Here is a 23,391-nt window from a genome sequence, read left to right as displayed (position 1 = left end):
GACACAGAAACAAGGGTTCTCAGTTGGAAGTTTAAGACAGACTCAGATGAGTCAAAGGGATGTTAGGAAGTATTTCTGCAGCCATAAAGTTATCTGGAAGCAGAATAGTCTGGCAAGTGATGTAGTGGACGCAGGAACCATACATAGTTTTAAGACGAGGTATGATACAGCTCATGGAGCAGGGAGAGTACCTAGTAGCGACCAGTGAAGAGGCGGGGCCAGGAGCTGAGTCTCGACCCCTGCAATCACAATTAGGTGAGTACAGTTACATGAGTACACACATACACACTCTCTCAATTAGAAGGGCCTTGGGGATAGTACTGTACTTAGAATATCACCTGAGGCGCACATGAAGTAAAAACCACTGCTGGAAATGCGCGTCTGGTAAATGTAAAAATAGTTTTTAGAAATCTCAGTAAGAAGTCATTCACGACACAATAATTTCCTGTACGTTAGGCCCATATTGGAGTATGCACAGACAAGCACGTCAAGAAAGTGGAAAAAGTGCAGAGGTTTGTAGGAATACTAGTCCCGGAGCCAAGGCGTATGTCCTGTGAGGAGAGGTCAAGCGAACTCAGCCTGATGACACTGAAGAACGGCAAGGCTGGGAGTTACATGACAACGCATACAATACTGAGAGAAATTGATTGGGTGAACAGAGACAGATTGTTTTGATAGAAGGGAAAGAGGAACTCGCGGGCACAGCTGGAAGCTGAAAGCTCAGAAGAGTCACAAGGACGAAACAATTCCAAAGTGTATAAATGACGCAAGCCTACCAGAGGATGTAGGTTACACAAGGAGAGGAAAATGGGAACATACATAAAATACTGAACATGACTCTGAGAACTGTTAAGCATGAGAATTAATTCCCCTACAGAGCAAAGAACATGATAAAATATGAAGCGTGTAAGATCACATTTGTCGCCAAGGCTTTACTGAAAATATAAAACTACGATTATAATATTGATGAACTATTATTACATTGATAAACGTTTGCTAAAGTACAGAATGAACAGAACCTGTAAACGGGAAAGTTAATAAACAAAACTGTCTACTGAAATTAAGATCTGAAATATAAATAATGTGGAAATGCTATTGATAAAAGAGCAGATAAAGGTGAAAACTCATAATGGTAAATTTGTGCAATCTTCCTTCCAATAATCCTACGCATTTTCCTTACAGTATTTGTCCAGCCAGCAATTGACACCAATTGCTCTGGACAACCATTCATTTCCAACTCCTCTCCTTGGCAAAATGCCACATATGACAGGTTTCCCACCCTTCCTCCTAATTATCTCTATTGGTGACCTATACCTGCTAATCAGGTCCTCACTCCTACGTCTGCCAACATCGTTGCCTCCAGCACTGAGACAAATAATAGGATTGCTCCCATTACCTCTCATGATGTCATCCAGACGGCTAACAATATCCTTCATCCCAGCCCCAGGAAAACACACTCTCTGCCTCCTACTCCTATCCTTCAAGCAGAATGCCCTATCCATGTACCTAATCTGGCTATCCCCAACAACAACAATGTTTTTACCTTCCTTGGCGTCGTCCGTCGTGATGCTCCGAGTAGTCGACTCACATTCGCCAGGTAGCATTACACCACTTGTAGAATTCGTCAAGACGTTCTCGATGGTCTTCGTTGGGGTTTCTAGGGATGTCTCACTCACGTCTGCCAATGCTTCTTTGGTGCTCATTGTGGCATTCCCAGTAGAACACTCACATTCGTCAGGTAGCACCGAGAATGGGTTGGAAGTTTCCACGGTAGTCTTCTGGTTTCTCGTTGTTTCTGCCTCTCCAACCGTTTTCTTGATCTTCAGCTTGGTTCCATGTTGCCCGGCCACTGACCAAGCTCCCCTCTTAACCTGGGGACTCACAACAGGAGGATTACTACGAATCCTCTTGTTCTCCTCCGTTAATCGCCGTATCTCCATCTTAGCAACTCTGAGCTCTTCTCTCAGCTGCTGGTAAAGTTGCTCAAGAGAGGGCATCCTGGTTCAGATTCACAGAGAGCACACAAACAGGTCTTCACAGAGCTAAGTACACGTCACCACTCTGATAAGTACACGTCACCACTCTGATAAGTACACGTCACCACTCTGATAAGTACACGTCACCACTGATCTATCGCTGAGGAATGAGATTTAAATACAGGTTTATATAAGATACCATTAATATATTCAAACTTATGTGATACGTATCTCCCGTGGATAACTTTGTTGTTAAAAGCTTGATTATGACAATCCCGAGGTGAAGGGCAATCCCGCTGTAAATTGACAAAGTCATCCTCGGACATAAAATCTGGGAAAATGAATTGACTTACAGTGGGAGAAGAGGTAGGAGAAGCCGAGGTTATGGTCTGAGACCAAGTCAAGACATTGAGAGTGCCGGAGGCAATACCCTTACTTTCACCTGACGAGTGAACAGGTGATCCTGCTACCTCACTATCGAGAGCAGTATCATCTGTTTCCACCCCCAAATGAACCGTATGAGACAATGCAGCTTCCGGTGCGGAATTGTTAAGGGGTTTATTTAACTTGCAAGGAAGAGGAGCTGGAAAACTTAGATCCACGGGTGGTGGCGAAAGATCCGCCTCCGAAGGAAGAATGGCACCTTTAACGTTACCCACTAGTATAGAACAAGTAATTGGGACTAGTACCGCATTAGTCCAACCTGTGAACCATTTACTTTTCAAGTAACGACGTATTGCAGGGAAAGTATTTTCACGACCCAAGTAGTCTGAAAGAAGAGAGGACACACGAGAGGTTTAAAGTTAGGGAACAGTTTGTCCGAGATTACGATGCACGTACATCCAGTGTCACGTAATATGTCTGAGACTTTTATACCATTAACTGTTCCTGAACAGAAGGGTGCTTGGTCATTACAGTCTTTAAAACATCTTCCAACTTTTTCTAAATTCTTGGAAGGACAATCTGGACGTTTATGTCCGATACCACCACACCGATGACATGTTGGTGTAATAGCTGGTGACTTTTTTTCTACTGTAGGCTTCTTAACCTTTGGCTCAGGTGAACCATTGCCCTTAGGGATCGATCCCTTTAGGTCTTTATAGGAATTGTGAGCCTCAGCAACTTCCTCAGCTTTAATAAGGTTACGTTCTCTAATGAATGTTCTTATCTGGTGAGGAAGAGCTGTCAAGAACTGGTCAGCAACCATGAAGTCTCTAAGAGATTCATAACTGTGATCAGTTCCTGAACTCTATCCAAAAGTCGAACAAACGAAAGAGTGTTACCTGTAACTGCTGAAAGTTTTGGCCAGGCTGTAAGGTGGCATACCTGAAATCTTTCCTATAAGAATTTGTGGTCTTTTGGTATGCTTTAAGGATTGCCTTGTTAAGTAGGTTATAATTACATATGATATCCTAAGACAAAGTTGCATAGATATTCAAAGCTGTACCAGAAAATAACATACCTAACCTGGTAGCCCAGGTGTCAGCAGGCCATTCACAGAGGGTAGCAGTATTTTCAAACCTGATAATGTATGAAGTAATGTCTTCACCCTCTGTGAAGGGAGGTAAATTAGGTGCTGGAATATGTGCACTAGCTGTATGATGTTCGATTACTCCTTCCTCTAATTATTGTTGTGTAAAAGTTAACTTTTTATTTTCTAATTCAAGGCGTGATTTCTCTATCTCGCGGTCTTTCTGTCTCTCACAATTCATTCTCTCTAGCTTTTTCCTCAACTTCTCTATCTTTTGCTCTTTCCTCAAGTTCTCTTAACCGAACTTGTTCCTCACATATTTTAGCTTGTTCCTTACGTACTGTAGCTCTCTCCTCACGATCAAGTCTATCACGCTCCTTTTTCTCCCCTCTTTCTCTTTCTAATTCTTTTTCTTGATTTTCTCTTTCAATTCGATCTCTCTCCTTTTTCCCTTCTCTCTCAATTCTCTCTCTCTCCTTTTTCTCCTTTCTCTCAATTCTCTCTCTCTCTCTCTCTCTCTCTCCTTGTTCTCCTCTCTCTCAAGGTTCTCTTTCTCCTTTCTTTCTCTTTCCTGGATCTTGAAGCTAATGAAAGCTTCTATTTTTTTTCCATTATTCCTAACTTACTCCCAGTGTTCATCCAAAACTGGTATTCCTCCATACTTGCAAGAATAACTTAAACTACCAGGGGAAAGTGAAACGGATATATCAAAGAAAACGGAGGGTTCAATTCCTGCTCTGCTCACGCTGTAAATAAATCGTAGGGTTCGGTCCCTGCTTCGATTAAACAGTATGTGTGAATGAAAACGGAGGGTTCTATGCCGGCTCCGACCAAACAGTAAGTAGAATGGGGTCCCTTGACCATCCAATCTTCTCACCAAAAAAATCAAGAGTGTCCTACAACAGTTCCCTTGATATAATAAATAGAGCTCAATGAAACAACTTGTCACTGGAAAACCTCGGGTCCCTAGAGTTTATTCCTCCAAATCGTTTCAAGCTCAAGAATAAAGGTGACAGAATTAACTAGTATATCCTGCCTTGACTTACAATAAATTGAGACTATAACGATCACCAAATCTTTTAAGTACCTGTACTGTAGTCCTACCATAGAGAATGATTACTCATGGCTGATGGTAACCGTCTGTGGTATGCGGCGTTGAAGTTCCAATGGTAGATTCGAGATGGAGTCGAACCTTGATTGAGTCGAGTGATCCTGGCAAGGTTGCCACTGCAAAGATGAGAGGTAGTTGCCTGGGGTTGATTACACTTAGGTATGCAGATAAAATGGTGACTTCCCAGAACTCGGGTAAAGTTCGTCTCCTTCAACACTGTTTCTTTGGTTGCCAGATGACCCGAGCTGACATTCCAAGCTAGAAAGAGACAAAGGTTACCCACTGCCTAAGAAATCACTCTCCATGATAAGTAAAGTATTTAAAAAACATGGTGATTATCTAAAAGCACACATAAATCAAGGCAGAATGAACTAAGTCTTAAAATTGGTTAAAAGTGAAGCTTATAACCAATATATCCACTAGAATAGGAGCAGAGGCTTTTACTTACAGTTGTGCTGGGAGCTGTGAGTCAAGTGATTACCATTTGGTCAGATCCCCACACGTCACCTTTCCGGGTGGAAAAAAAGGGATTTACTGCTACAAGTACATGTACATGGTATACAGTCCTAGCTGACAACAATGACATACTACCATATAGAAAGTCCCTTGTTATACTCCGCATTTCGGGCAAATTAGGTCAGTGTCCCAGGATGCGACCCACACCAGTCGACTAACACCCAGGTACCCATTTTACTGATGGGGAACATAGACAACAGGTGGAAAGAAACACGTCCAATGTTTCTACTCTGGCTGGGAATCGAACCCAGACCCTCGCCGTGTGAAGCGAGAGCGTTAACCACCAGGCCACCAGAGCGGGAGCTAGACTCTGACCCTACCTTAACAAGCAGACTGGCAATCAAACTATCGTCACCATATACTCGCTCGCTACTCCTATCTGTTGAACTTTTCCCTCACATCACAAAATCACTTTTTCTTTATGATCACTAAACGATAGTTTTCTTATCAGTTTGTCGAATAATCATAGCCAATATCACTTCTTCCTTATTATCACTTCTTCCTTGTCATCACTTCTTCCTTATCACCTCTTCCTTATCATCACCTTTTTCTTATTTTCACCTCTTCCTTATCATCGCTTCTTCCTTATCATCACTTCTTCCTTATCATTACTTTCTCCTTATCATTACCTCTTCCTTATCATCACTTCTTCCTTATCATCACTTCTTCCTTATCATCACTTCTTCCTTATCATCATCTCTTCCTTATCATCACTTCTTCCTTATCATCACCTCTTCCTTATCATCACTTCATCCTTATCACTTTTTCCTTATCATCACTTCTTCCTTATCATCACCTCTTCCTTATCATCACTTCATCCTTATCACTTTTTCCTTATCATCACTTCTTCCTTATCATCACCTCTTCCTTATCATCACTTCATCCTTATCACTTTTTCCTTATCATCACTTCTTCCTTATCATCACTTCTTCCTTATCATCATCTCTTCCTTATCATCACTTCTTCCTAATCATCACCTCTTCCTTATCATCACCTTTTTCATATCACTTCTTCCGTATTATCACCTCTTCCCTATTATTACCTCTTCCATATTATCACCTCTTCCCTATTATCACCTCTTCCATATTATCACCTCTTCCATATTATCACGTCTTCCCTATTATCACCTCTTATATATTATCACGTCTACCAGTCATCCCAGGGAAAACTGTTAAGCTCGTATAAATAATTTTTTCATGTCATCCTGGCTGTACATGTGCGATTAAATGGATTAATTCTACCATTAGTTAATTACCTCGGATGCCTTAACAAGCGAGGTAACTACGGCGCGACAAAATAATTACTTATCAGGAAAACAAAGGGATTTCATCCCCAGCGTTAAAATATATATTTAAATTTTTATTCCTCATTCATGTATCGTAGTATTTTTTGCAGTTTTTGAACTACGCACGAAGGTCGCGCGTCTGAGACCAGCGCCAGGGATGGGTAGACGTGGTAGGCCGGGATCGCCACCAATATATTGAATCCAAAATAGTCCATCCCTTTCAATTCTAGCTACCATCACTTCCTAATAACGAATCCTGATAAAAGACGTGAAGCAGTATAAGGAGGATCAGTCCTTCAGCTTAGAATGTGCTCCATTCAGCAGTCTTGATGATGAAACTGAAGCATCTGACCATGGATGCAGACTTATATACTGCAGGTAGGAGAGATGAAGACGAAGTCAAAGGAAGGCAGAGAACACTAGTGGAAGGAAGTCATCAAGCCATTATATTAGCCAAATATAGAGGTCGTAGAAGAATTATCTTGTATTAATGTGGTAGAATTGCCAGCAGTATGCTAAGTATAAGGACACAAGTGCAACTAATGTGACATTTATTGTCACATTAGTTGCATTTGTGTCCTTTTATCTAACAAGAATTATCTTCTTGGCTTAAAAGACTGATCGCCTCGAAGTAATTCTCCACGTCTTCCACAGTTTTTGTAATTAATCTAGGATGAGGGACTGATCACCTTAAACATTTAAGTCATATCTACTGAAGTTTGGACTGATAAAACATTAGTTGGTGAAGCGTCTCCACAATAAAGATGCCCAAGTGTTGCTTGTGTGCCTTATTCATATATATTACAGAATGTATATGTTGAGTTTCCTTCAATCCATATATTAGGAATTAAAGTATTTTTAATTGGTGGCGAACACGTTACATGAAGCTTAGATGACTTTCGTGTAGTCGACAGGATTTAAACTAATAAAACACAGCCTATGACTAGTTATCCTGAAAACAATTCAACGTTCTTTACAAAGGCTTCAGGTAACGAGACTATATCTTCATCTCTCTCTCTCTCTCTCTCTCTCTCTCTCTCTCTCTCTCTCTCTCTCTCTCTCTCTCTCTCTCTCTCTCTCTCTCTCTCTCTCTCTCTCTCTCTCTCTCTCTCTCTCTCTCTCTCGCTCTCTCTCTCTCTCTCTCTCTCTCTCTCTCTCTCTCTCTCTCTCTCTCTCTCTCTCTCTCTCTCTCTCTCTCTCTCTCTCTCTCCCCTCTCCCTTTTTCTCCCACTCTCCCTTTTCATTGTATCAGCCGGATTTTACCATTCACATATCACAAATTAACGTTGGTCTTTCAGTTAGTTGTCTGAGTACACAGTAATTACACAGCCGTCACTCAGGCTCGGTAATGAGTTACCTTAACCTTCACTCATCACAACTCATTGAAAAAAATTTTCTGTTACACTCCAGACAGCAAAAAAAAAAAAAAAAAAAAAGAAAAAGAAAACACACACACATAATAAACCTACATAAAATTTTGCCTTCTTTTAGAAAGTTTTTACTCATTCCACTGCTGTGCAGCCATTGTCTTAAGGAAAGTTGATGACGGTATTTTCGTTTATCTAAATTTGCACCTTTTAAGGGGTGTGATTTATTGCCAGTGAAAGGCTCTTGATCCAGTTAATAGGAGCTGCCATCCGCTTCCTTGGATCAAGCTGAATGCCTTCCTAGATGATGTATGTGCTTTAGGAGGTTCAGCACTTCACCGAAAATGTAATAGTAAAAGTTTGTAAATTACAATAATTTATTAACTCTGCGATACACACACACACACACAGACACACACAGACACAGACACACACACACACACACACACACACACACACTCACACACACACACACACACACACACACACACACACACACACACACACACACACACACACACACACACACAGAAGCTTCAGGACCAGGCAGGGATAACAGGGAAGGCACTACAATGTATCAGGGAATACTTGTCAGGAAGACAGCAGCGAGTAATGGTACGTGGCGAGGTGTCAGAGTGGGCACCTGTGACCAGCGGGGTGCCACAGGGATCAGTCCTAGGACCAGTGCTGTTTCTGGTATTTGTGAACGACATGACGGAAGTAAGACTCCGAAGTGTCCCTGTTTGCAGATGATGTGAAGTTGTTGAGAAGGATTCAATCGGAAGAGGACCTGGCAGAACTACAAAGGAATTTGGACAGACTGCACGCCTGGTCCGGAAACTGGCTCCTGGAGTTCAACCCCACTAAGTGCAAAGTCATGAAGATTGGGGAAGGGCAAAGAAAGCCACAGACGGAGTACAGTCTAGGGGGCCAGAGACTACAAACCTCACTCAAGGAGCAGGATCATGGTGTGAGTATAACACCGGGAACATCTCCTGAGGCGCACATCAACCAAATAACTGCTGCAGCATACGGGCGCCTAGCAAACCTAAGAACAGCATTCCGACATCTAAATAAGGAGTCATTCAGGACCCTGTACACTGTGTACGTTAGGCCCATATTGGAATATGCATCGCCAGTTTGGAATCCTCACCTAGCCAAGTGTGTAAGGAAATTAGAGAACATAAGAACATAAGAAAGAAGGAACACTGCAACAGGCCTACTGACCCATGCGGAGCAGGTCCATCCCCCCCCCCGGATTAGCCTAATGACCCACCCAGTCTGGTTGCCTCCACTCAAGGAAGGAGCACGGCACCAGACCCAGCAGCACAAGCTAGTCCGGTCCAACTCACACCCACCCACACCCATTCATGTATTTATCTAACCTATTTTTAAAACTACACAACGTTTAAGCCTCAATAACTGTACACGGGAGCTTGTTCCACTCATTCACAACTGTATTACCAAACCAGTGCTTTCCTATATAACTCCTGAATCTAAATTTTTCCAACTTGAAACCATTGCTGCGAGTCCTGTCTTGGCTGGAAATTTTCAGCACGCTATTTACATCCCCCTTTATTTACTCCTTTTTTTCATTTATACACCTCGATCATATCTCCCCTAATTCTACGCCTTTCGAGAGAGTGCAGATACAGGGCCCTCATTCTATCCTCATAGGGAAGATTTCTGATACATGGGATCGTGTAACAAGACTAGTCCCGGAGCTAGGTGGTATGTCCTACGAGGAGACGTTAAGGGAAATCGACCTGACGACACTAGAGGACAGGAGAGATAGGGGAGGCAATAACGACATAAAATACTGAGAGGAATTGACAAGGTGGACAGAGAATGTTCCAGAGATGGGACACAGCAACAAGAGGACACAGTTGGAAGTTGAAGGCACAGATGAATCACAGGGATGTTAGGAAGTATTTCTTCAGTCACAGAGTAGTCAGGAAGTGGAACAGTTTGGGAAGCGATGTAGTGGAGGCAGGATCCGTTCATAGCTTTAAGGAGAAATATGATAAAGCTCATAGTTCAGGTAGAGTGACTCAGTAGCGGCCAGTGAAGAGGCGGGGCCAGGAGCTATGAGTAGACTCCTGCAACCACAACTAGGTGAGTACACACAAAACACACACACACACACACACACACACACACACACACACACACACACGCACTTTAAGAAGAGGTATGATAATCTTCTGGTGCAGGGAAAGTGACCCAGTAGCGGCCAGTAAAGAGGTGGGGCCAGGAGCTATGACTCGACCCCTGCAACCACAACTAGATGGGTATATATATATATATATATATATATATATATATATATATATATATATATATATATATATATGTATATATATATGTATATATATATATGTATATATATATATATATAGGACAAGTATATATATTTCGCCAAAATCATTCTGAACCTAACGAAAAAAAATATATTTCACTGTGTTTGTTTAGTATTAAATTACTGTATATATATATATATATATATATATATATATATATATATATGTCGTGCGGAATATGTAAAACTGTTCAATTAGCAATAACTCATTTAAAATTAAGTCCTTTCTAAAATTTTCTCTTATATGTTTAAGATATATTTTTTTCATTAATGTTAATGTAAAAAATTTTAATTTTGCACCAAAAGAATCTTAGAAAACTTACCTAACCTTATTATAACAAGTGCAGTTTATTTTAGCCTAACCCAACTAAATATATTTTAGATTTGTTTACAATAATTTAATACTAAACAAACACAGTGAAAATATATTTTTTTCGTTAGGTTAAGAATGATTTTGGCGAAATTATTGCATACACAAATTTTCACTTGTCTTATATGGCAAGATGAGCGTTGCTATTTAAGCCAAGATCGCAAGTTCTGCCTATTCGGCACGACATATATATATATATATATATATATATATATATATATATATATATATATATATATATATATATATATATATATATATATATATATATATATATATATATATATATATCGTCGTGCCGAATAGGCCTAACTCCCTTTAAAACTGGACTCTTCACAAAACCTTTGTTTGCAATTGAAAGAAATAATTTTGCCAATTTTAATGATGCGAAAAAATATTTTTGGAGCAAATCTAACCGAGAAACCTCCTCTAACTTTTCCTAACTTACTTTTTTTAGTTAAATTCTGCTGTATATATCATGGGTCAGTTTAAAGTTATTTAATATTATTTATATCGATGATATACATTTTTTCGTAAAGGTCAGATTGAATTTCGCAGTTATTCCAAAAACAAATTTTCTCTTTGCGTATTTGGTGCCAGACGGGGTGGTTTGAGTGTCTCAGAAACTGCTACTGATCTCCTGCGATTTTCACACACAACGGTTTACAAACAATGGTGCGACAAACACAAAACATCCATTGAGCAGCAGTTCCGTTAGCGAAAATGCCTCGTTAAAGACAGGTTAGAGAATGGCTAGACTGGTTCAAGCTAATGGGTAGACGACAGTAACTCAAATAACCATGAGTTACGTCAGTGGTATGCAGAAGAACATATTCGAACGAAAACACGTCGATCCTTGAAGTGGATGAGCTACAGCAGCAGAAGACTACAATGTATTACACTCGTGTTAGCTAAGACCGTGATACTGAGGCCACAGTGGGCACAGGGTCACCGAAACTGGACAATTGAAGATTGGGAAAACGTCGCCTGGTCTGACGAGTCACGATTTTTGCCGCAACATGCCGATGCTTGGGTCATAATTTGGTGTCAACTTGAATACATGGATCCCTCCATCTGGTCTGGCACCAACAATCATTCCTCGGTCAATGTCACTTGGATCACATTTTTTACCCATTCCGATATTTGGTCTCAGTAACAACTTCCACGTGATGGGTTGATAAGATATGTGCATTAACGAGCAGATAAACAGGTGTACCAAATAAGGTGACCACTGAATGTTTGTATTTATGTTTATGGGCTTCATACTGTTACACAAATAACTCGCACATAAAAGAGAGAAGCTTACGACGACGTTTCGGTCCGACTTGGACCATTGACAAAGTCACACTAACAGAGGTGGAGCAGGACGGCTATATATAGGCAGCAAGAGGTGGAGGTAGTAGTAGTAGTAGTAGTAGTAGTAGTGGTAATACAAGAATTGTATATAATACCGATAAGATGAAATTAAGACACATGCACAACACCCGGGCATCCCCATCGTAGACGTTTCGCCATCCAGCCAGCCACTGGATGGCGAAACGTCCACAACAAAGACAACCAGACGCCGCACATGTGTCTTAATTTCATCAGTAGTTGTAGTAGTAGTAGAAGAAGAAGAGGTAGTAGTAGTGGTAGTGGTAGAAGTGGGAAATAAGGAAGACGAGCCAGTCAAAAACAAAGGAAGGGGAGCACTGCAAGAGAGCTAGATGCCCACAGAGGGAGAGCAAGCGCACTGAGGTGCGTGAAAGGGAAGTGGTGAAATGAAGAAGGAACAGAAACACGAGACAGGAGAGAGAAAGACAACCCAGAGGAGAAAAGGAAAGAGGAAAGAGGAAGAGGAAGAAGAAAACGAAAGAAAAAATGAGGATTCAGGTTAAGTCACGGGTGTTCTGAAGTTTGGAGCATTTTACAATGTAGTGGGAGAGGAAGGCATCTACAGAGACGAAGCCAGGGCTAAGGTTCATACAAGGAAAGTTGTGTATTAGAGAGGATTCAACTAGACGGCGACTGTTCGAGTTGGAAGTAGGGAAGACAGTTTTAGCAGAAGACCAGTCAATAGGATGGCTATGATCTCTGACGTGACAGAAAAGAGCATTGTTAGTGTCGGCAAGCCTAACACTATTTTTGTGCTCCCTAAGTCTGTCAGAAAGAGATCGACCAGTTTCTCCGAAGTATTGAAGAGGACAGGAGGAGCAAGAAATAGAGTAGACACCAGGAACATCTGTAGAGGGAGGAGAGGTATGAACGAGATTAGTGCGAAGAGTGTTAGTCTGGCGGAAGGTAAGCTTGATGTCTAAGGGACGGAGAGAATTGTTGAGATTAGAAAGACCGGAAATGTAGGGAAGGCAGAGGATAGAAGAGTTCCCATGAGTAGAGAGTTTGGGAGAGAAGAAATTGCGTTTAGCACGTGAGAGGGCAGAGTCTATGAAATGGGAAGGGTAGCCAAGACGGGAGAACGAATTATGAAGAGTGGAAATTTCTGCTGGAAGGAACTGAGGATCACAGATGCGGAGGGCACGGAGAAAGAGGGAGATAAGAACACTTTTCTTGACAGGGGAAGCATGATAGGAAAAGTAGTGAATGTACATGCCACTGTGCATAGGTTTACGGTAAACGGAAAAGGAAAAACCTGTATCTGAGAGGTGGACATGGACATCAAGGAAAGGAAGCAAGGAATTAGATTCCCATTCAGCTTTAAACTTAATGGAAGGGGCGGAGATTATTAAGAGCTTCAAGAAAAGGTTGGAAGAGACTGGAGTCATGAGGCCACAGAGCAAAGATGTCATCCACATAGCGGAGCCAGAGTGAAGGTTGCACATCGATGGTAGGAAGAAGAACAGTCTCGAAGTATTCCATGTAAAGATTAGCAAGGACAGGAGAGAGAGGAGAGCCCATAGCGACACCGAAGGTTTGAGAATAATATTTCCCTTGGAAGGAAAAGGAGTTAGAGACCACACAGAGGCGGATCAGATCAAGAAAGACATCAGTGGGGATAGGGAGATGAAGAAACCCTTCATGGGCCTTCTCTCTAAGGAAATCAAGGACATCATCAAGAGGGACATTGGTGAAGAGGGACTCAACGTCAAGACTAAGCATCTTACAGGTTGGGAGAGAGCGAACCCGTTCAGTGAAGTCTTGAGAGTGACGGAGGTGGGCAGGAGAAAAAGTACCAAGAAAGGGAGTGAGGGTTTTGGCCAGCCAAGAAGCAAGAGAATAAGAGACAGAACCTCTAGAGGATATGATAGGACGAAGAGGAATATCAGGTTTATGAGTTTTGGGAAGGCCATAGAAATAGGGAAGAGAGGGACAGATGACACGAAACCGTTGAACAAGGTCAAAGTCAGGAGGACAGAGGTCCGAGAGAGTCCTTAGTTTTTTGTTGAAAGTTCTCTTGATACGATCAAGAGGGTTGGATTCGAGAGGAGTGTAGGTGCGTGAGTCAGAGAGCAAGACATCAGCTTTACGGAGGTAATCCTCGCGATCAAGGATAACTACCGAATTACCTTTGTCAGAAGATAGTATGACAATGTTAGTGTTGGATTTAAGAGAAGAAAGGGCAAGTTGGTAACGGCGTGGAAGGTGGTGATTCTTGGAAAACAGACTAACAAGAGCAGGAAGGAGAGCACCACGAAAAGTGGACAAGTCAGGAAGATTACGGAAGCGAAATTGACGAAAGGAATCAAAAGAGCTAATCAGGGAAATACCAGCGCGAGGAGTAGGCGAAGTGGCAAAGGAAAGACCAAAACCAAGAAGTTCAAGCTCATATTGAGAGAGTGAGACATCGCAAGATTGGGACCCGTGCCAGGACTATGGTCTTGGCGAACATACACACCTCTGTTAGTGTGACTTTGTCAATGGTCCAAGTCGGACCGAAACGTCGTCGTAAGCTTCTCTCTTTTATGTGCGGGTTATTTGTGTATCGTTCCAGTCACGGTATTGTGCCTTTTTGTTATTTATTCATACTGTTGTTGCGTATTCGAGGCTCTTTCTTACTTATATAACGAATATGCTCCTTTTGGTTGTAAATGGTATAAGATTTTACAAGCTATCAGTAATAGCGTGTATTCTTAACGAATTGTCCTCCCCTATTGTACCTGGTGGAAAGTATTCTAAGCTCCTCCTTACATTTTTTTTATTAGTTATTATCCTCTTAGGCATTATCGTACTCAGCTGTGAAGATATTTTCAGAGTTGGCTTTGAACAATTCCTGATTCACGTGTCCTAAGTTACCTCCATGAGATAAAAAAAAATATTTCTAGATGTGTCTATGGCACATTCTCGTCTTCAGTTTCCAAATATATTCCTTTGTCCCTCTTCCGTGCATTTAAAATATTGTCCTTATCTGTGCAGTCAATATCAATGAATGTTTTGGATCCAAATGATGTGCTGCCGACAACAGTGAATAAATACACGTTGCTAAACAAGTTATTATTGGTACAACGTTCTTTGTAGATACTATCATTATTGTATTCACGGAAGCGCTAAATCAGTGTGGTGGGTCATTTAATGTAGGGAGTGATAGAAGCTCGGTCCTCTGTCTACGTAACACGAGACAGACGCGTTACCATTCAGTCTAAAAGTATCTCCATCTGTGTTCAGCTTTATCAAGTCGGCAACAATAATTTGTTCTGTAACGTGTGTGTCATTCATTGGGTATTGTGTACATAGTGATCATGTCACCTCTGGCTCTTTCGTTTACGAAGGTCGTAGGTTAGTCCTCTCATCTCGGATTCTGTGTTAAATGTAAACCCCTGGAATCTTTTTAATTTTAACACTTGTTCGATCACTTGTTCCATGCTGGCGTCTTATACCATGTGATGTTTCTGACGGTAGATCTTCAGTTCGCCTGTGTTTGGAAAGCCCCCAAGGTTATTTTGTTCATACGCACATCTGGTGATATGCTCAGTATTATGCTCACGCCGTCATCCTTTTCATTGTTGCATATACAGCAGCAATGCCACTAGAGATAAGTATGAAAACACGAGTATTAGGCAAAGTTTTTTTTTTGTGTGTGTGGCGGTAGGAGGCGTTATGGGTGAATTATTGCATACGTAATTTTAGTTGACAGAGTAAAGCTACTGAATCAACGTCCATCATTTCACATAATATGTACTATCAATTACTGTTTATTTTATTGTTGGCAAAATCAACGAATTAACGCATCTAAATCACTTTAGCGCCAGCATAATTCATTGGCAAAATGCATCAAAACGTTTCATCCTGTGCATTCACTAATTAATGAGGTTAGTAATTATACAACATATCATTGTTCATATTTCAGAGCATTGATTTTAAAATGCTGATGAAAAGTGATAAACATTTAAAAAAAAAACACTTGAAATTGTGAAACTTTGCTGTAAAAACTTTGTTCTTGGATATCAAAAATATTCCATTGAATATGTGCTGTGAACAATGATGAAAGATATGCTGTTAAAAGAGCACTGTATATTTCGGTCTCAGTAAAGGACCCTCTTCTTGCAGATCACTTGATGCTGGCCTCCGACTGAGGCCAAGATATAAAGAGATGCATGTTTTGAAATTTTCAGACATAGGGGAGTAGAATTTAATATTGTTTTGAATTAATCTCGAGAAAGCTCGTTAAAAACTAATGACCTAGTTCTCTTCCCACATAAATATACCATCTCAGTGTATATATATATATATATATATATATATATATATATATATATATATATATATAAATATATATATATATATATATATATATGCAATAAGATCACAGTAAACAGGTGATTTCAAAATATGCAAAACAACCACTCTGAAAGAATAGAGAAATTCCAAGCGATTTCGTGACTATTCACATTATAAAGTTCCTTGATAATGTGAGTAGTCCCGAAATCGCTTGGAATTTCTCTATTTTTTCACAGTGGTTGTTTTGCTTATATATATGTATATATATATATATATATATATATATATATATATATATATATATATATATATATATATATATATATATATAGAGAGAGAGAGAGAGAGAGAGAGAGAGAGAGAGAGAGAGAGAGAGAGAGAGAGAGAGAGAGAGACAGACAGACAGACAGAGGGGTACCACCTCTAGAACTTTACTGGGGACCCTCATCCTCAGAGAAGACAATAAACGTACCTCAGGGAAAACTCAAGGTTCTCCCCGGAGCTGCTTGAATAATTACTAAAAATAATAAGAAGAAGAAAATTGTCAAAGTGGGATGTTGTGCGAATGAAAAGAAAGAGATGATTGTGGATGTTATGAATGAGAAGAAGCATATATGTGAACAGTATTTAGATACAGTTATTGAATCTTTTATTGCATTTGTGGATTTAGAAAAGGCATATGATAGAGTGGATAGGGGAGCAATGTGGCAGATGTTGCAAGTATATGGAATAGGTGGTAAGTTACTAAATACTGTAAAGTGTTTTTATGAGGATAGTGAGGCTCAGGTTAGGGTGTGTAGAAGAGAGGGAGACTACTTCCCGGTAAAAGTAGATCTTAGACAGGGATGTGTAATGTCACCATGGTTGTTTAATATATTTATAGATGGGGTCGTAAAAGAAGTAAATGCTAGGGTGTTCAGGACAGGGGTGGGATTAAATTATGGGGAATTAAATACAAAATGGGAAGTGACACAGTTACTTTTTGCTGATGATACTGTGCTTATGGGAGATTCTAAAGAAAAATTGCAAAGGTTAGTGGACGAATTTGGGATTGTGTGTAAAGGTAGAAAGTTGAAAGTGAACATAGAAAAGTGTAAGGTGATGAGAGTAGCAAATGATTTAGATAAAGAAAAATTGGATATCAAATTGGGGAGGAGGAGTATGGAAGACGTGAATGTTTTCAGATATTTGGGAGTTGACGTGTCAGCAGATGGATTTATTAAGGATGAGGTTAATCATAGAATTGATGAAGGAAAAAAGGTGAGTGGCTGTGGAGCTTGGGTTGTAAATGCTGCAGCGAGGAGGCGGTTGGATGCAGTGGAGATGTCCTGGTGTAAATATTATGCAGAAAATTCGGAGTGTGGAAATTAGGAGATGGTATGGAGTTAATAAAAGTATTAGTCAGAGGGTTGAAGAGGGGTTGTTGAGGTGGTTTGGTCATTTAGAGAGAATGGATCAAAGTAGAATGACATGAAGAGCATATAAATCTGTAGGGGAAGGAAGGCGGGGTAGGGGTCGTCCTCACTCCTACAATATGTTATTCCTCCTTGCCCTATACACGAAATCACAGCTTCCCTATCTTCATCAACATTTAACAATTCCTCAAAATATTCCCTCCATCTTCCCAATACCTCTAACTCTCCATTTAATAACTCTCCTCTCCTATTTTTAACTGACAAATCCATTTGTTCTCTAGGCTTCCTTAACTTGTTAATCTCACTCCAAAACTTTTTCTTATTTTCAACAAAATTTGTTGATAACTCACCCACTCTCTCATTTGCTCTCTTTTTACATTGCTTCACCACTCTCTTAACCTCTCTCTTTTTCTCCATATACTCTTCCCTCCTTGCATCACTTCTACTTTGTAAAAACTTCTCATATGCTAACTTTTTCTCCCTTACTACTCTCTTTACATCATTCCACCAATCGCTCCTCTTCCCTCCCGCACCCACTTTCCTGTAACCACAAACTTCTGCTGAGCACTCTAACACTACATTTTTAAACCTACCCCATACCTCTTCGACCCCATTGCCTATGCTCTCATTAGCCCATCTATCCTCCAATAGCTGTTTATATCTTACCCTAACTGCCTCCTCTTTTAGTTTATAAACCTTCACCTCTCTCTTCCCTGATGCTTCTATTCTCCTTGTATCCCATCTACCTTTTACTCTCAGTGTAGCTACAACTAGAAAGTGATCTGATATATCTGTGGCCCCTCTATAAACATGTACATCCTAAAGTCTACTCAACAGTCTTTTATCTACCAATACATAATCCAACAAACTACTGTCATTTCGCCCTACATCATATCTTGTATACTTATTTATCCTCTTTTTCTTAAAATATGTATTACCTATAACTAAACCCCTTTCTATACAAAGTTCAATCAAAGGGCTCCCATTATCATTTACACCTGGCACCCCAAACTTACCTACCACACCCTCTCTAAAAGTTTCTCCTACTTTAGCATTCAGGTCCCCTACCACAATTACTCTCTCACTTGGTTCAAAGGCTCCTATACATTCACTTAACATCTCCCAAAATCTCTCTCTCTCTCCTCTGCATTTCTCTCTTCTCCAGGTGCATACACGCTTATTATGACCCACTTCTCGCATCCAACCTTTACTTTAATCCACATAATTCTTGCATTTACACATTCATATTCTCTTTTCTCCTTCCATAACTGAGCATTTAACATTACTGCTACCCCTTCCTTTGCTCTAACTCTCTCAGATACTCCAGATTTAATCCCATTTATTTCCCTCCACCGAAACTCCCCTACCCCCTTCAGCTTTTTTTCGCTTAGGGCCAGGACATCCAACTTCTTTTCATTCATAACATCAGCAATCATCTGTTTCTTGTCATCCGCACTACATCCACGCACATTCAAGCATCCCAGTTTTATAAAGTTTTTCTTCTTCTCTTTTTTAGTAATTGTATACAGGAGAAGGGGTTACTAGCCCATTGCTCCCGGCATTTTAGTCGCCTCATACGACACGCATGGCTTAAGGAGGAAAGATTCTTTTCCACTTCCCCATGGAAAATAGAAGAAATAAAGAAGAACAAGAGCTATGTAGAAAAAGGAGAAAAACCTAGATGTATGTATATATATATATGCATGTGCATGTCTGTGAAGTGTGACCAAAGTGTATGTTGGAGTAGCAAGATATCCCTGTTATCTAGCGTGTTTATGAGACAGAAAAAGACACCAGCAATCCTACCGTCATGCAAAACAGTTACAGGTTTCTGTTTCACAGTCATCTGGCAGGACGGTAGTACTTCCCTGGGTGGTTGCTGTCTACCATCCTACTACCTATACATATATATACATATATATATTTATATATATATATATAAATATATATATATATATATATATATATATATATATATATATATATATATATATATATATATATACATATATATATATATATATATATATATATATATATATATATATATATATATATATATATATATATATATATATATATATATATATAAGTATATATATATATATATATATATATATATAAGTATATATATATATATATATATATATATATATATATATATATATATATATATATATATATATATATATATATATATATATATATATATATCAGAGCCCAGATTAGCAAAAAAATAGAAGAGGCTGCAGCAATACTGAAATCAACTCATCTCGGTTTGGTGTTCAAAAGGCAGCTGGCCTGTGCAGCACGAGTATACATCAACATGTCAGATGAAAAAACCTTGATTAAATTGGACTCTGGCAACGCTTTCAACTTAGTCAGAAGGGATACTTCCCTTCCCTCTATCCCTTCATAGAATCGTGTTATAGTGTGACTTCTAAACTATTGTTTGGGGACAAAGAAACTGACTCGTGTGAGGGTGTGCAACAGAGAGACCCTCTTGCTCCCTTCCTTTTCTATCAAGGACGTCACAGAAGCGCTCAACAGTGATCTCAATATCTGGTTCTTGGATGACATTAGAGGAGATCAGAAAAACTGAAGACATGGGAGAGAGCCTGGGCCTGTCTTTAAACCCCACCAAATGTGAAATAGTTTCGACCAATTGACAGATGATCCAGAATATTAGAGTTGTTTTACCAGGAGCAAGAGCCATTGATCCAGCCAAAACCACTCTTCTTGGTGCTCCTCTTGGGCCCAGTGCCATCGATCTGATCCTAGAAAAGAAAATCTCAAACCTCAGGACGATGGAAGGCAGGATGAAAGACATCGGTACACATGATGCCTTCTACCTACTCCCCAGGTGCCAGTCAGTCCAAAAACTTACGTACGTCCTGAAAACAACGGTGTGGGAGAGTGCAGACAGTGTACACATGTCAGTGTGTAAGTGGGATCGCGACATGGAGTTCGATGTGAGATGTGCGTGCTGTTGCATTATATATGAATTTACATTTTACAGTGTGATGAGCTGATATGTTGGTTGTATGCCTATGGGTTTATGTTTGATACAGAAGATTGTTTATTTGTTTGGTATATGTGCATGTGTTTGTGTGTACTCACCTAGTTGTGGTTGCAGGGGTCAAGTGTGTGTGTGTGTGTGTGTGTGTGTGTACTCACCTATTTGTGATTGCAGAGGTAGAGTCATTGCTCCTGGCATAGCCTCTTCACTGGCTGCTTCCAGGTTACTCTTCCTGCTTCATGAGTTTTGCATACCTCTAGGTATGGATCCTGCCTCCACTACATCATTTCCCAGACTATTCCACTTCCTGACAACTCTGACTGAAGAAATGCTTCCTAACATCCCTGTGATTCATCTGAGTCTTCAATTTTCAACTGTAACTCCTTGTCGCTGTGTCCCATCTCTGGAATATCCTGTCTCTGTCCACCTTGTTGATTCCTCTCAGTATTTTATATGTCGTTATTATAAACCCCATATCTCTCCTGTCCTTCAATGTCGTCAGGTCGATTTCCCGTAACCTCTCCTCGTAGGACATGCACCCTTAGCACTGGGACTAGTCTTGTTGCAAAACTTTGCACTTTCTCTAGCTTTCTTTCATGCTTGGCTAGGTGTAAATTCCAAACTGGTGCTACATACTCCAATATAGGCCTAACGACCACGTTGTACAGGGTCCTGAACGATTCCTTACTGAGATGTCGGAATGCTGTTCTTAGGTTTGCTAGGCGCCCGTATGCTGCAACAGTTATTTAGTTGATGTGCGCCTCAGGACATATGCCCGGTGTTATACTCACCCCAAGATCCTTTTCTTTAAGTGAGGTTTGTAGTCTCTGGCCCCCTAGACCGTACTTCATTTGGGGTCATCTTTGCCCTTCCCCAATCTTCATGAGGTTGAACTCCAGAAACCAATTTCTGGACCAGGCCTGCAGCCTGTCTAGATCCCTTTGTAGTTCTGCCTGATCCTTGTCTGATTGAATTTTTCTCATTAACATCACATCATCTGTAAACAGGGGCACTTCTGAGTCTATTCCTTCTGTCATGTTGTTCACAAATATCAGAAACAGCACCGGTCCTAGGACTGACCCCTGTGGAACCTCGCTCGTCACAGGCGCCCACTCTTACAACTCGTTATGTACCATGACTCGCTGTTGTCTTCTTGACAGGTATTCCCTGATCCATTGCAGTGCTTTTCCAGTTACCCATGCCTCGTCTTCCAGCTTTTGCACTAATCTCTTGTGTGGAACTGTGTCAAATGCCTTCTTGCAGTCCAAGAAAACGCAATCTATCCACCCCACTCTCTTTTCTCTTACTGCTGTCACCTTGTGATAGAACTCCAGCAGGTGTGTGACGCAGAATTTCCAGTCCCTGAAACCGTGCTGTCTGTCGCTGATAAGTTCACTCCTTTCTAAGTGCTCCACCACTCTTCTCTTGATAATCATCTCCATGACACTGGTCTGTAGTTTAATGCTTCGTGTTTGTCACTTTTTTTTAAAAATTGGGACTACATTTGCTGTCTTCCATACCTTAGACTGTCGTCCTGTTTCGATAGATGTGTTGACGATTGTTGTTAGTAGTCAGTGGTACACATAGCGCCTCTGCTCCCTCTCTCAGGATCCATAGAGAGATGTTATCCGGCCCCATCACTTTTGAGGTATCTAGCTCGCTTAGTAGATTCTTCAGGTCTTACTCGGTTGTAAGTACTGTGTCCAACAGTTGTTAGTGTACCCCACCTCTCTGTCTTTCTGGAGTCCTTTTTGTCTCCTTCCTTCCTTCCTCTGCCGGATTACCTGATCCTTGACTATTGTTTTCCTCTTGATGTGGCTTTAAAACAGCTTCGGGTCAGATTTGGCTTTTTTCTGCTATGTCATTTTCTCATTGTCGTTGGGCCTCCCTTCTTACCTGTGCATATTCATTTCTGGCTCTATGACTGCTCTCCTTATTCTCCTGGGTCCTTTGCCTTTTGAACTTCTTCCATTCTCTAGCACACTTGGTTTAGGCCACTCTACACCTCTAGGTGAACCAAGGGCTCCTTCTGGCTTTCTCGTTATTTCTGTTACCCTTAGGTACAAACCTCCTTAGCTTCCTTGCATATTGCTGTCACATATTCCATCATCTCGTTTACTGACCTCCCTGCGAGTTTTCTATCCTATTGAACCCAGTGTAGGAAATTCTTCATGCCTGTGGAGTCCCCTCTCTTGTAGTTTGGCTTCATTCGTCCTTCCCCTCCTGCTTCCTTCTCCACCTGTAGCTGTATGCATTCGAAGCTCAGAACCACATGGTCACTGGCTGCGAGGGGTCTTTCATATGTGATGTCCTCAGTATCTGCACTACTCAAGGTGAATACTAGGTCCAGTCTTGCTGGTTCATTCTCTCCTCTCTCTAGTAGTGTCCCTTACAAGTTGCTACATGAGGTTTTCCAGTACCACCTCCATCATCTTAGCCCTCCGCGTTTCTGGGCCCCCACGTGGCTCCAGGTTCTCCCAGTCGATTTCCTTGTGTTTGAAGTCTCCCAAAATCAGCAGCTTTGCCCTGCTCCCATGAACCCTTCTGACCACTTCAGCCAGTGTTTCAACCATCGCTCTATTACTCTCATCATACTCTTACATTAGCCTCCTGTTAGTGGGTATTACAGCACTGCAATTACCACCTTGGGACCTCCAGACTGAAGTGTTCCTATTATATGAAGTTTCTTGCTTCTCTTCTGTCTCCTCTTTCCAGCTCATCAAAATCCCATTGGTTTTTGATGAGCAGTGCCACTCTTCCACCCCCTCTGCTCCCTCTGTATTTCCTCAGGATCTGATATCGGTTGGAAAGATGGCATCTGTTATCATTCCTGTGAGATTGGTTTCTGTG

Source organism: Cherax quadricarinatus, chromosome 8, assembly GCF_038502225.1.
Source record: "Cherax quadricarinatus isolate ZL_2023a chromosome 8, ASM3850222v1, whole genome shotgun sequence".
In the NCBI taxonomy this organism is placed as follows: Eukaryota; Metazoa; Arthropoda; class Malacostraca; order Decapoda; family Parastacidae; genus Cherax; species Cherax quadricarinatus.
Note: the sequence above shows the minus strand (reverse complement) of the source record.